Below are 15,624 nucleotides of genomic sequence, written 5' to 3' on the forward strand. Positions count from 1 at the left end.
CTCCCCTCCAGTAACCCTCAGTTTGTTCCCTAGAGTTAAGAGTCTCTTATGGTTTGCCTCCCTGTTTTTATCTTATTTCATTTTTCCTTTCCTTCCCCTATGTTCATTTGTTTTGTTTCTTAAATTCCACATAAGTGAAATCATATGGTATTTGTCTTTCTCCGACTGACTTATTTCACTTAGCATAATACCCTCTAATTCCACCCATGGCATTGCAAATGGCAAGATTTCATTCTTTTGATGGCTGAGTAATATCCCAGTGTGTGTGTGTGTGTGTGTGTGTGTGTGCGCGCGTGCGCACACACTCCTGCACCACATCTTTATCCATTCATCTGTCAATTGACATCTGGGCTTTTTCCATAGTTTATTGTTAACATTGCTGCTATAAACATTGGGGTGCATGTGCCCCCTCAAATCACTATTTTTGTATCCTTTGGATAAATACCTAATAGTGCAATTGCTGGGTCATAGGGTAGTTCTATATTTAACTTTTTGAGGAACCTCTATATTATTTCCACAGTGGCTGCACCAGTTTGCATACCCACCAACAGTATGAGAGCATTTCCCCTTGTCTGCATCCTACTCAATATCTGCTGTTTCTGGAGATGTTCATTCAGCCATTCTGACAGGTGTGAGGTCATTGTGGTTTTGATTTGTATTTCCTTTATGCCAAGTGATGTTGAGCATATTTTCATGTGTCATGTTTCTGGAGTTGTTCATTCAGCCATTCTGACAGGTATCTCATTGTGATTTTGATTTGTATTTCCTTTATACCAAGTGATGTTGAGCATTTTTTCATGTGTCTGTTGGCTATTTGGATGTCTTCTTTGGAGAAATATCTGTTCATGTCTTCTGCTCATTTCTTGACTGAATTTTTTGTTTTTTGGGGTGTAAAGTTTGATAAGTTGTTTATAAATTTTGGATACTAGCTCTTTATCTGATAAGTCATTTGCAAATATCTTCTCCCATTTCATAGGTTGCCTTTTAGTTTTGTTGACTGTTTCCTTTGCTGTGCAAACACTTTTTATCCTGATGAAGTCCCAATAATTCATTTTTGCTTTTGTCCTTTTGTGCTTCATGTTTTATGCTTACCTTTGAAATCTTTTTGTGTCTAGAGTAAAATGTAGGAAAAGATGTCTGTCATATATCATATGATTACCTGAAGTATATACTTGATAAATATAGTTTGAAGGACTACCTAGATGAAAGATTTTATACTGTTTTTCAAAGGGCTCACCAGGCCAGTGATTCTTGTATTAAGTCATAGAATTTCTGAAAGTATCACTGACCCCGAGGTATACAACCTACCACCATGAGAATCACTACTAAAGATTAAATGTTTTTATTTTCTTAAAGACTATTTTTAGGGAAGCATTAAAAATTTATTCATTTGGCCAGACCACAGAAGTCAGTTCTCTGATTTTTCTAAATACAATATGCTGAGTCTTCTATCTGACAGTAACCAAGGCCTGTGGAAAAGTGGTACAGTGACCCTCTTCTCCAGAGCATTCAAGTAAATCTCAGATTCTCTTCTCCAGTTTGGAAAAGCTAAGAAAGGGCATATTCTCTAAAACACAAGTTATCATTTCTGGTGCTTACAAAGCCACCTTATTAAAAAACAATTAGGCTTGAATTGCTGTTTGCAGGCTGAAACTCACATACTGCTTTGACCTTCAATGTTCATTGCTCAGCTAATAAACTGGACATTATTGTAAGTGCTAAATACACTTATTTCTCTGTAATAGAGAATAATCAACATGTGCCTTTCCTGTCCTCAAAGAAACAGTTGTCATCATCATAGCCTAATGAGTTACAATTGAATTCAGTATCACATTCAAACAAGGGTGCCATTTTAACAGAGGGAAATACTATAGTAAATAATTTTATGAATAGAATAGGTAGAAACCATATTTTAAAAAAGATTCCTTGATTTCTATTCCTTAGGGAAAAGGCAGTCTTTGATCTCTCTTGTGACAGAGATGTACAGATTAGGTTACTGGGGTCTTTTTTTTTTTTAATTAGCACACAGTATTACTGACATTTTTGTGTATATACACTTCTATGAGTTCTAACACATTTATAGATCTGTGTAACCATCACTACAGTTAGGATACAGAACAATTACGTCACACATCACATCCTAGACTCCTTTGTGCTATCTCATTATAGTAGGGATTGGCAAACTACATCCAAGTCAAATCTGTCCCATAGTGTTTTCTTAGGACTCTAAAGCTAAGATTGGTTTTTATATTTTTCAAGTGTTTTAGAAAGAACAGAAGCAACAACAAAAATAAATAAGAATATGTGATGCAGACCATATGCAGCCCACAAAGCCTAAAATATTTACTATCTGACCCTCTGCAGAAAATATTTGTTGGCCTTCTGCTCTACAGTCATATCCAAGCTACCCCTTACCCCTTGGAAACCACTTATGTTTCTCATCACTATAGTTTTGTCTTTTGGAAAATGTCATACAAATGGTGTCATATAGTATGCAGCCTTTTGAGACTTTGGAGAACAATGCCTTTGAGATTCATTTGTGTTGTTGCACTTGGCAATAGTTCTTTCCATTTTATTGCTGAGTGGAATTCCATTTAATGGATGTACCACCACTTGTTTATTCATTTGCCTTTTGAGAGACATTTCAGTTGTTTCTAGTTTTTTGGCATTTATAAATACAGCTGCTATGAACATTCATGTACAGATTTTTGGATGAATGTAAATTTTCATTTCTCTAGGGTAAATACATGGTAATGAGATTGCTGGGTCATATGGTAAACATATGTTTAATTTCATAAAAGGTAACCTGCCAAAGTGTTTTTCAGAATGGCTGTATCAGTTTGCATTCCAACAGATAATGTATTCTCCAGAGTTCTGGTTGCTCTGTACCCTTGTCAGCACTTGATATTGTCAGTATTTTTTTATTGTTGCCATTCTAATTGATATGTAGTGTTTCCTTGTGGTCTTATTTCAATTTTTTTTTCTTAGAGAATGAGAGAGAGAGAGCAGAAGTGGGGGAAGGGGCGCAGAGGGAGAAAAAGAGAATCTTAAGCAGGCTCCAAGCCCGGTCTGGAGCCCAATGCAGGGCTCAATTCTACAATTCTGAGATCATGACCTGAGCCAAAATCAAAAGTCAGTGCTTAACCCACTGAGCCACCCAGGTGCCCTTCCTTGTGGTTTTAATTTACATTTCCCTAATGGCTAATGGCGTTGAACATCTTTTCACATGTTTATTTGCCATCCATATGTTTTCTTTGGTGAAATATTTGTTCAGATCTTTGCCATTAAAAAACCTCTTTTATTGTGAAGTAACTTTACATTCACAGGAAGTTGCAAAGATACTATAGAGATGTCTCATGTCCCCTTCACCTGCTTTCCTCAATGGTTACATCTAACATAACTGTAGTATAATATTAAAACCAGGAATTGACACTGGTATGATGTAAGTGTATAGTTCTATGCCATATTGTCATTGTGTATAAATTTGTGTAACTACCACAGTTGGCAAGATACAGAACTGTTCTATTACCACAGATACCTCCCTTGTGTTACCTCTTTATCCTCATGGCTGTGCACCTCCCCTGAACCAACCCTAACCCCTGGCAACCAGTAATTTGTTTTCCATCTCAATACTTTTGGCACGTTGAGAATGCTAAATAGGTGGAATCACATAGTATGTAACAGTTTGAGATTGGCTTTTTTATCTCAGTCTACCTTTGAGATCTATCCAAGTTGTTGCATATGTAAATCATGTACTTATTTTTGTTGTTGAATAAGTACTCTGGTATAGATGTACCACAGTATGTGTAACCATTCAACTATTGAGGGACTTTTTGGTTGTGTCAGGTTTTTGGCTATTGCAAATAATGTTGCTGTGATCATTTGTGTGGACATAAATGTTCAAATCTCTGGGATAAATGCCCATGAATATGATTGCTAGGTTGTATTTTAAGATTTTTGCTGGGCTGTTTGCTTTCTAATTGTGTAGTTCTAAGTTCTATATATTATACTGGGTATGAATCCCTTCTTTTTATTTAATGGATCATATTTTTGCTGTCATGTCTAAGAAATCTTTGCCTAGGGGTGCCTCGGTGGCTCAGTTGGTTAAGTGTCTGCCTTTGGCTCAGGTCACAATCTTGGGATCCTGAGATGGAGCCCCATGTCGGGCTCCCTGCTGAGCTGGGACTCTGCTTCTCCTTCTCCCTCTGCTCCTCCTCCCACTTGCTCTCAAATAAATAAAGAAAATCTTTTAAAAAAAAGTCTGCCTAACCACTGACGATGATTTTCTCCTATTTTTCTTCATATAAGGCTTATAATTTTATATTTTACATTTAGATATGGGATCCATTTTAAATTAAGTTTTAGATAAGGTATGAGGCTTAGATCCAGGGTGTTTTTCTTTGTGAATAGATGTCCAATTGTTTTAATGCCATTTGTTGAATAGTCGATTTTTTGTCCAGTGAATTGCCAAATGTGGTGTATTGTACAATGAATGTTTCTTGGCAATAAAAAAAGAAATGAAATACTGATACAAGTTACAATATGAATGAACCCTGAAAACATTATACTAAGTGAAAGAAGCCAGTCATAGAAGACCACATACTGTATTCATTCCATTTATATGGAATGTCCAGAATAGGCAAATTCATAGAGACAGAAAATACATTAGTGGTCACCTAGGGCTAGTAGACTCAGAAGGAAATGAGTGACTGCTAAGGAGTACAGGATTTTTTTTTCTAAAGATTTTATTTATTTATTCATGAGACACACAGAGAGAGAGAGAGAGAGAAAGAGAGAGGCAGAGACACAGGAAGAGGGGGAAGCAGGCTCCATGCAGGGAGCCTGATGTGGGACTTGATCCTGGGACTTGAGGATCATGCCCTGGACCCAAGGCAGGTGCTAAACCTCTGAGCCACCCAGGGATCCCAGGATTCCTTTTTGAGGTAATAAAGATGTTCTAAAATTGAGTCTGATAACAGTTGCAGAGCTTTGTTAATTTTTCTAAAAACCATTGAACTATATCCTTCAGATGGATGAATTATATGGCATGTGAATTATATTTCAATAAAGCTGTTATAAATATTTTTTAGATTATTTATTTATTTATTTGAGAGAGAGAGAGTGCAGAGTGAGAAAGAGAACAAGTGTGGAGAGGAACAGAGGGAGAGGGGGAAGCAGGCTCCCCACTGAGCAGAGAGCCCAATGTGGGGCTTGATCCCAGGACCTTAGGACCATGACCCAAGCCAAAGGCAGATGCCCAAGTAACTGAGCTACCCAGGCATTGCTGTTATAAACATTTTTGAAGGAAGGGAGAATGTTTGTGAAATGAAGCAATGACAGGATAGCAACAAGCAAAAATTAAGGATAGATAATTGAAACAGAGATAAGTAGTTTCAGATAATTTCAGAGCAGGGCAGTAGTATTAGTAAAGGTCGTTCAGAAAGCAAAAGAATACATTTGTATTTGTGAAGTGTTCAATGAGTTTTGAACATAAATTTCTTTAAAACGACCCAAGCCTATAATTTATACAGTAATGGTAGAAGTATAAATTGATATGCCCTTTATGTAAAACAATTGATCAGTGTTTATCAAGAGTTTCTTAAAAAAAAAAAAAGAGTTTCTGGGGCACCTGGGTGGTTCAGCTCAGGTCATGATCTCAGGGTCAGAGTCAGGCTCCATGCTCAGCGGAAGTGCTTGAGATTCTCTTTCTCCCTCTCCCTCTGCCCTTCCCCTACTCATGTACTTGTACACACACTCTCTCCCTCTCTCTCTAAAATAAATAAATCTTTTAAAGAAGAGTTTTTTAAAAAAAGACCCTAAGGATCTTTTACTCAGTAGTCCCATTTTGAAGAATTTACCATCCTAAGAAAGTAACTTAAAATGCATTCAAAGATTTATGAATAAAGATAATACCAAAAGTTTGGAGATAATCAAAGAGAACATAGCTGAGTATAACTATGCAACGAATATTGAGCTATCATTGAAAAATCCTATTTCTAACACCTTTATTGAGATATAATAGATATATGAGAAACTGCATGTCTTCAGTATACAATTTCATAACTTTTGATGTATATATACCTATTAAACTATCACCACAATCAACAAAATGAACATATTCATCATACCCAAGAGTTTTCTTATCCCCCTTCTTCTTGCTCCTCACCAACCACCATCACACATCAGGCAACCACTGATCTGTTTTCTGTCACTTTAGATTAGTTGGCATTTTTAAGAATTATATATACATAAAATTATACTACTGTGTATTCTTTTTGTTTTGATTATTTCACTCAGAATAATTATTTTAGATTCATCCATGGCGTTGTGTATATCAACAGTTTATTCCATTTTATTTTATTTCATTTTATTTATTTTTTTAAGATTTTATTTATACGAGAGAGAGAGAGTGAACACAAATGGAGAGGGGCAGAAGGAGAGGAAATACACTCTCTGCTGATCAGGGAGCCCAACGTAAGGCTCAATCCTGGGACTCCACTTGGGACCATGACCTGAGCCAAAGCCACTTAACTGACTGGGCCACCCAGGCACCCCTGGTTTATTCCTTTCTAATGGTGAGTAGTATTCCATTGTATAGATGTATCAAAATTAACTTACTCATTCATCTATTGATGGATATTTGAGTGGGTTTCTAGTTTTGGGCTATTATATAAAGCTGCTATGGAAATTCATGTACAACTCAACCTATGGACGTATGCTTTCATTTTTCCTGGATAAATACTAGAAGGGCAATAGGTGGGTCATATGGTAGATGTGTGTTCAACTTTCTAAACAACTATTAAGTTGTTTTCCAAAGCAATTGTGCATTTTACATTCCAATCAGCAGTCATGCAACTTATAGTTCCTTCACATCCTTACCAGTTTCTGGTATGGTGAGTCTTCTTAATTTTAGCCATTTAAAATAAGGTGAGAGGTGGTATTTCATTGTGGTTTTAATTTGTATTGCCCAGATAACTAGTGATTTTGACCATTTTTTTCGTGTGCTTATTTTCCAACCATATATCTTCTTTGGTGAAGTATCCATAAAAATCTTTTATTCATTTTTTTTAAGATTTATTTATCTGAGAGAAAGAGAATGAGCACGAGCAGGGGGAGCAGCAGAGGGAGAGGGAGAAGCAGCAGACTCCTCCCTAAGCAAGGAGCCCAATGCGGGACATGATCCCAGGACCCTGACACTTAACTGACTGAACCACCCAGGCACCCCTTTTTCACTTTATTTTTTGGCTTATTTGTTCTCTTATTATTGATCTTTGAGAATTCTTTATTCTCAACACTAGCCCTTTATCAGATATATGATACATGTATATCAGATATATTTTTCTATCTGTAGCTTATTTTTTCATTCTCTTAACAGTATCTTTTGAAAAGGGTAAGTTTTAAATTTTGATGAAAATTCCTTTTTTTTTTTTTTCATGGATAATGCTTTTGGTGCTGTTTCAAGGAAATCTTTTTGTAACTTAAGGCTACAGTTTTTCTCTTTTGCTTTGTTCTAGGAGTTACATAGTTTTTACATTTAGGTCCTTGACCTATTTTGAATCCATTTTTGTTTATGGTGTAGAGTATGATTCCAAATATATTTTTCTTTTGCCAGTTATTATAGATAGCCAGTTATTCTAGCACAATTTGCTGAAGAGACTATGCTTTCTCCACTGAATTGTCTTTGCATCTTTGTCAAAAATCAGTTGTTCATATATGTATAGATTTAATTCATTCCATTGCTCTAATTGTCTATCTTGACATCAATCTGACTTTGTCTTGATTATTGCAACTTTATACTAAGTCTTTGAAGTTAGTTTTAATCTTCTAATTTTGTTCCTCTTTTTAAAAGTGATTTTGACGATTCTAGGTCCTTTGCACTTCTGTATGAAATTTAGAACCATCTTGTCAGTTTCTACGAAAAAGCCTACTGGAATTGGTGATTACATAATCTGTAGATCAATTTGGAGAGAACTGACCTATTAAATCTTATGATCCATGAATATAGTATATACTATATATATAGTTAATTATATATAATTATATTATAATTAATCAATACATATATTCATTTATATCCATTGATTTCAGTCTTGTTTAATTTCTTTTAGCAGTAGTTTGTGGTATTTAGTATACAGAGTTTTCATATCTTTTGCTAGATGTATTGATAACTTTTTAATATTTTTAAATGTTTTGTTGGATTCAGTTTGGTAAAATTTTGTTTAGATTTTACATTGATGCTCATGAGGAATACTGACTTTTAATTTTTTTCTTCTGTTAATGTCCTTGCCAGGTTTTAGTCTCAAGGCAATGTCAGCCTTAAAGAGTAAGTTGGGGGGTGCCTGGATGGCTCAGTCTGTTAAGTGTCTGCCTTTGGCTTAGGTCATGCTCTCGGGATCCTGGGATCAAGCCTTATGTAAGGCTCCCTGCTATGCAGGGAGCCCACTTCTCCCTCTCCCTCTGTTGCTCCCCTTGCTTGTGAGCACTCTCTCTTTCTCTCTGTCAAATAAATGAATAAAATCTTAAAAAATAAAGAATAAGTTGAGAATTATTCCCTCCTTTTCAGTTATTTGTAAGTTACAAAGAACTGGTATTATATTGGGATGCCTGGGTGGCTTAGTGATTGAGCCACTGCCTTCGGCTCAGGGCATGATCCTGGAGTTCCGGGATCAAGTCCCACATCGGGCTCCCTTCATGGAACCTGCTTCTCCCTCTACCTAAGTCTCTGCCTCTCTCCTTCTGTGTCTCTCATGAATAAATAAATGAACTCTTAAAAAAAAAAGACACTTAAAAAAAAAGAATTGGTATTATATCTTCCTTAAATATTTCATAGAATTCACCAGTGAAGACATGTAGGTCAGGTATTTTCTTTGTAGGAAAGCTTTTAACTAAAAATTCCATTTATTTAATGTTGGACATTTCAAGCTTTCTGTTTTGATATTGGTCATTTGTGGGTTGGTTTGGGGGGTTTTTTTTGGATCAGTTTGGTTAAAGGTTAATCAATTTTATTGTTCTGAGAGTAGCAGCTTTGGGTTTCATTTATTTTCCCGGCCATTTTTCTCTTATCTAGTTCATTGATTTCTGCTCTGATCTTTGTTATTTCCTTTCTTCTTCATAGTTTGGTCTTAATTTGCTCTTGCTTTTGTAGTTTCTTAAAGTGGAAGCTGAGGTAATTGATTTGAGGTAATTTCAAATCAATGTAAGTGTTTAGTGCTATAGAATTTCCCTTACATACTGCTTTAGTGACATCCCACAATTTTGTTATGTTCTGTTTTCATGTTCATTCCATTCAAAATACTTTCTAATTTTCCTTTTGATTTTTTCTTGGTTTCCTTTTTGTCTTTCACTTTATTCTTTTGATTTTGTTATTTATATGTGTTAGTTTTCAAATATATATGGATTTTTCAAATATATTTCTGTTGTTGATTTTTAATTTAATTCCATTGTCCCTAGAAAACAGTTTGTATATGACATATATCCTTTTAAATTTATTGAAACTCATTTTATGGCTCATAATTTGGTCTTTCTTGGTAAATGTTCCATATGCAATTGAGAAGAATGTGTATTCTGCTGTTGTTGCATGGTGTGTTCTATAAATGTCACTTAGATCAAATTGGTTGGCTGTGATGTTCAAGTCTTCTATAGCTGTACTGATTTTCTTTCTGTTTGCTCTTTCAATTATTTAGAGAGGGGCATTGAAATCAACTATAATTGTGGATTTGTCTATTTCTTCCTGCAGTTCTTTCAGATTTTGCCTCATATATTTTAAAGCTCTGTGATTAGATGTATAAGCATTTTGGATTATGTCCTCCTGATGAATTGACTTCTTCATCAGTTTAAAATGATCTTTCATATTCCTGATAGTATTTTGTGCTCTGAAATCTTCTTTGAAATTAATATAACTGCTCAGGCTTTTTTTTTTTTTTTTTGACTAGTGTTAGCATGATAATCGTTTTCTATTCTTTTAATTACTTGTATCTGTATATTTAAGGAACATTTTTATTTTATTTATTTTTTTAGAGAGAGACAGCAAGGGGGAGGGGGGGCAGGGGAGAGAAAATCTTAAGCAGGCTTCACACCCAGCATGGAATCCAATGTGGGGCTCGATCTCATGACCCTGAGATCATGAACTGAGCCAAAATCAAGAGTCCCATGCTTAACTGACTGAGCCACCTAGGTACCCCATTTAAAGTACATTTTAAAACCCATACCCTTATGAGAAACAAATTTACCACCTAAAAATACAATGACTATATACAGTTACTTTTGTCTGTAGCCTTATAGTTTTCAGTCAAAACATCATTGTCCCAAGTAAGATAGGTCAGCTTTTTAAAAAATGCATACATTGGGGATCCCTGGGTGGCTCAGCAGGTTTAGCACCTGCCTTTGGCCCAGGGCATGATCCTGGAGCCCTGGGATCGAGTCCCAAGTCGGGCTCCTGGCATGGAGCCTGCTTCTCCCTCTGCCTGTGTCTCTGCTTCTCTCTCTCTATGTCTATCATAAATAAATAAAATCTTTTTATAAATAAATAAATAAATAAATAAATAAATAAATAAATAAATAATGCATGCATTAGAATTCACTCTTTATAATATATAGTTTTATGGTTCTATACAGTTCACATGCAATCATATATCCATCACCCCCACACCATACAAAACAATTCATTCACCCTAAAAGTTCTCCCATGCATCCCCTTTTATAGTCAACAACTTGGGTCTTCTCAACCTCTGGCAACCATTAATTGTTTTGTCTCGATAGTTTTGCCCTTTCCAGGTGTCAGATGAATGGACTCATACAATGTATACAATATGTAGCTTTTGTTTTGTGCCTTCTTTCACTAAGTAGAATGCAGTAAGATTCATTCATGTTGATGAATGAATCAGTTGCTCATTTCTTTTTACTGCCGCATAGGATTTCATTGTATGGATGCACCAGAGTTGTTTATTCATTCCCCTGATGAAAGACATCTTTCTTGCTTTCAGTTGTTAGCCAGTATGAATAAAGCTCTCTAAACATTTGTGTACAGGATTTCATATGGATATAATTTTTCACATTACTTTACATTATAGTGGTTCTAGATAAGTAAATGGATGGTGGATGGTATGTCCAAGGTTCTCACTGTCAGAAAGTTATAGGTAATCAAGGAAAGGAAGCAAGAATAAACCCTGTGATACTGAATTAGAGTCAGAGACATAAACTTCCATTTAGCTAATATAGATATATATATATAGGGGAGGAGAGAGAAAGACAGAATTATAGGCATGTGTGTACATGTGGGTTAGTATCCATACATATATTACTTAGATCTATCCATTGAGAGGGCCTAGAAGCAATGACACCCAATAGCAACAAGCATAGTCAGGACCCAGATTTTGGTTTCTAAATACAGCTCCAATAAAAGGAACCAGGGATTATTAGAGGAACAGCTGATTTTAGGACCAGGGCAGAGAACATATTCTAGTATCAGAAAATAAGAAAGTGCTGGGCAGCCCGGGTGGCTCAGGGGTTTAGCGCCGCCTTCAGCCCAGGGCACCATCCTGGAGACCCGGGATCGAGTCCCACGTTGGGCTCCCTGCATGGAGCCTGCCTCTCCCTCTGCCTGTGTCTCTGCCTCTCTTTCTCTCGCTCTGTCTCTCATGAATAAATAAATAAAATCTTAAAAAAAAAAAAAAAAGAAAAGAAAAGAAGAAAGTGCTTTAAAAAAAACCCAAAATGAGGTCATGTCAAAGTGACAACCAACCTGAAAGAACTACCACTAACCAACATGGGAACAAATTGAGTGTTTTTTTAAATTTCATTTTATCTCCTTTAACCCATGTATTAGCCGCCCCCCCCCCCCCCATTAGCTTTAACTCTTTGTTGTGTTGTTTCGGTGGTTGCTTTTGGGTTTAAGTATACATTTTTAATTTGACATAGTCAACTTTCTACTGTTGTTATACCACTTCATACATAGTTTAATACCCCTACAATAGTATATTTACATTTCCCCCCTCCTGGACTTTGTGCTACTGTTGCCCTGCATTTTGCTTTTACATATATTATAAATCCCACACTACATTGTTAATTATTTCTGTTTATATAATCAAATGTCTTTTCAATATATTTAAAGAATAAGAAAAAATTATTACACATTTACCTATGTAGCTACTATTTATGGTGCTCTTCCCTCCTTTGCAGAGATCCATATATCCTTTTAGTAGCATTTTCCTTCAGCCTAAAGAATTTCCTTTAACATTTCTTAAAATGATGGTCTGCTGGTGATGAATTCTTTCACCTTTTGTAAGTCTGAAAAAAGTTTTGTTTTATCTTTGTTTTTGAAATGTTTTTTCTGGGTATAGAATCTTATGTTGACTTTTTCTTTCAGTTCTCTAAAGATATTCCATTGTTGTCTTCCTTGCATTGTTTCTGATAATAAATATGTTGTAATATCCTAGTGCCCTAGGGCATTCAGTTAGGGAGGTAAGATCACAAACAGAGTGGAACTCCATGGGCACAGGCCAAGCTGTTGTTCACAGGTGGAATTTCTTATTTGTCTCAGGGAAGTTTCAGCCCTGCTTTCTAACTCCTATTATCATTATTCACTACTTCAAGCAAGTCCTAAAGGTTAAGCCTACAAAATGTTGTGTTCCTAATAGCATGAAGAGGAGATATGCTTATATCCTTGAGTGGTGGCAGCAGAAGTGACCAGCCGCAGAATTAGGGGCCTCTTATGTAAGAGTCTCCTTCCTTTGCCCCACCATTAATTCAGCCCTTTTATTCAGTACATCATTTGTACTGTCCGTCTTCCTTAGTCAGAATTTTAACAACTATGTATTTTAAGTGAAGGACGGTTGCTTTAGATAATTGGGTGTTGAATAGAAACCAGAAAATTTAACTTAGAAAGTACCAGGGCCCAATGGAAAAATACAAGCCAATACAATAAGTAGCTTGCACTTGTACTTGCAAACAAATAAGTACTCACAGTACTCTTGGTTTTTGGTTGTTGAGATTTTTCATTACAGATATGGGTGGCCAAATAACTAAGTTCTGGCTAATATGGTAGAGGCAAAAGTTTTGGGTGGGATTTTAGGAAAGCTCTTTTTTTTTTTTTAAGATTTTATTTATTTATTCACAAGAGACACACAGAGAGAGGCAAAGACACAGGCAGAAGCAGGCTTCATGCAGGGAGCCCAACATGGGACTCGATCCAGAATCTCCAGAATCACGCCCTGGGCTGAAGGCGGTGCCAAACCGCTGAGCCACTGGGGCTGCCCAGGAAAGCTCTTTTGAAAGGGGTTTGAGAAAAAATAAAAATAAATAAATAAAGGGGTTTGACTCACCTGGAAAGTAGCCTTTGGCCTCTATTCTGTCTTCCTCTCTACCACAATCTGGAATACAGACACAATGACCAGAGTTGCAGTGGCTACCTTGCAATCATGAGGCAAACTTTAGGGTAGAAGTTGTGTGCTAAGAAGGACAAAGCAGCAAGATAGAAGAATCCAGGGACTTGGATGAGTTCATGGGCTTGTCAGGCCACCACTTGATTACCTACCTCTGCCTGCAAAAAAAAGACAAATAAACTCCCAATCTATTTAGACCACCCTTTATTGAATGCCTGTTATTAGCATCTGAATAAAATTCAGAAATGATGCATTCACATTCATGTGATGGGCACCATCTTCTGCTCAGTATCCTTCAGGTGAGACTAGCATGAAACTGACATGGAATACTTTGAAGTACTAAGTTAGGGTTGTATCTTAGTCAATCTTTGCCTCCACTTCTAAAAGTAGTGCCTGACAGATAGTAGATGCTCAGTAAAAACTGGCTGACCAATCAGAGGCCTTGCTTAGGATCTGTTAATCTCAGACCCCTGTCTCCAATTTGATCAGGCTAGACATGTTTTAGAGCCCTTGTGCTTCCTGCTTGAAAACAGCAAACAAATCTTGTTTCACTTTCCAGGTAATAGAGTCCAAAACAATCACAAAGATATCTGAAATAGTAAAGAGCCACTAAAAACAGGAAATCAGGACAGACCCTAAAATGAAAAAATGGCAGATGATGATGGAGATACAAGAAGAGAGTCCAGGCCTTTGTTAATCTTTCTCTTCTAATCTAGTTCTCTCCAGTACATTTTTTGTCTCTCGTTCATCTTTCCTGCCCTTTAGAGTATAAACACTTATCTGCTTAAACATTTGTAAAACTATTTTTGTAAAACAAATTGTAAAACGTTTGTAAAAATAAGGTGACCTAAAAAAATAAATTAAAAAAATACGTAAAATAAAGTGACCTACATAAATAAGTAATTGTGATGGATGAATAAATAATGAGTAAAGGAATGAGGAAGGAGTGAATATGCACATATGTTCATAGGCAACACACATAAAGAATCAACAATGGTATTAGATGAGGTCACTAGGACAGGGAGGGAAGAGAGAGGAGTCAGATGCAGAATATGCTCAGAGAAGGTTCATATAAATATTAGAGGACAAGAAGCCTTAAAAACCAGATAAACATTTTTTTCTTACTTTCAAAAATGCATTTCAAAGTGACTGGAATTGCTGGCAGGCGCCTGGGTGGCTCAGTCCTTTAAGCAACTGCCTTCAGCTCAGGTCCTGGGATTGAGCCCAGCATCATTGGTCTCCCTGCTCAGTGGGGAGCCTGCTTTTCCCTCTCCTTCTGCCCCTTGTCCCTCCATGCTCACTTTCTCTCAGGTTCTCTCTCACTCACTTTCTCTCTCTCTCTCTCTCAAATAAATAAAATCTTTAGAAAAAAAAGTGACTAGAATTACTGGCATCAAGTTCTCCTTCCAGCCTCTGGGAACTAATGGTCTTATCCTTATGACATGCCTATAGCCAAGGAAAATAAAATTCAGTCAGTCCTCCAAACAAGAAGGGCCTGGTAACCATGTTTGTAGGAAAGAAGACATGAAATAGTTGAAGCTATAGAATGTTTGAATTTCTCATATATCTTTTTCTTCTGACACTTAATCAAGAGCTTATGATCCTAACGTTATTCCATAAGTGTTTAGTTCCTAATGTGAAGAATATGTAGCAGATGGGACGCCTGGGTGGCTCAGTGGTTTAGTGCCTGCCTTCGGCTCAGGGTGTGATCTTGGGTCTCAGGATTGAGTCCTGCATCAGGCTCCTTGTGAGGAGCCTGCTTCTCCCTCTGTCTATGTCTTTGCCTCTCTCTCTGTATCTCTTTAATGAATAAATAAATAAAATCTTAAAAAAAAATACATAGCAGATGATAGAATATTCTGAGGCCTCAGGATAGACTCCTAGAATAGAGCCATGAGAGGTCATAGATAGAAACTTTTTATCTTTACTTCTAACTTTGCTCATCCCAGCTTTGTCTCTTGCATTTTATCTTTGGCTCAGTGTATTTTTTTAATTTTATTTTTTGCATGTTATTTTCATTTCCTAACCTTTTTATTTTGAAAACTGTTGATCCTACAGAAAAGTTATAAAAATACTGTAATAAACACCCAGATACCCTTTACGTAGATTCACTAGTTGTTAACATTTTGCCAAATTTGTTTCTTACTTAAATGTGTTTCTGTGTAAGTGCATATGTGCACATGTGTACATACACACACACATTTTCATGAAAGATTTACCTTTAAATCTCTTTAAAGGTAAGTTT

At 36.3% G+C, this 15,624-nt stretch overlaps 1 protein-coding gene across 5 annotated transcripts in view; it reads left to right on the forward strand.

Moving 5' to 3' along the window:
* The window catches only part of USP9X (ubiquitin specific peptidase 9 X-linked), a 482,011-nt gene that overhangs the window by 35,202 nt on the left and 431,185 nt on the right, over positions 1-15,624 (forward strand). The window lies entirely within an intron of this gene.

Source organism: Vulpes vulpes, chromosome X (genome assembly GCF_048418805.1).
Source record: "Vulpes vulpes isolate BD-2025 chromosome X, VulVul3, whole genome shotgun sequence".
Taxonomy (NCBI): Eukaryota; Metazoa; Chordata; class Mammalia; order Carnivora; family Canidae; genus Vulpes; species Vulpes vulpes.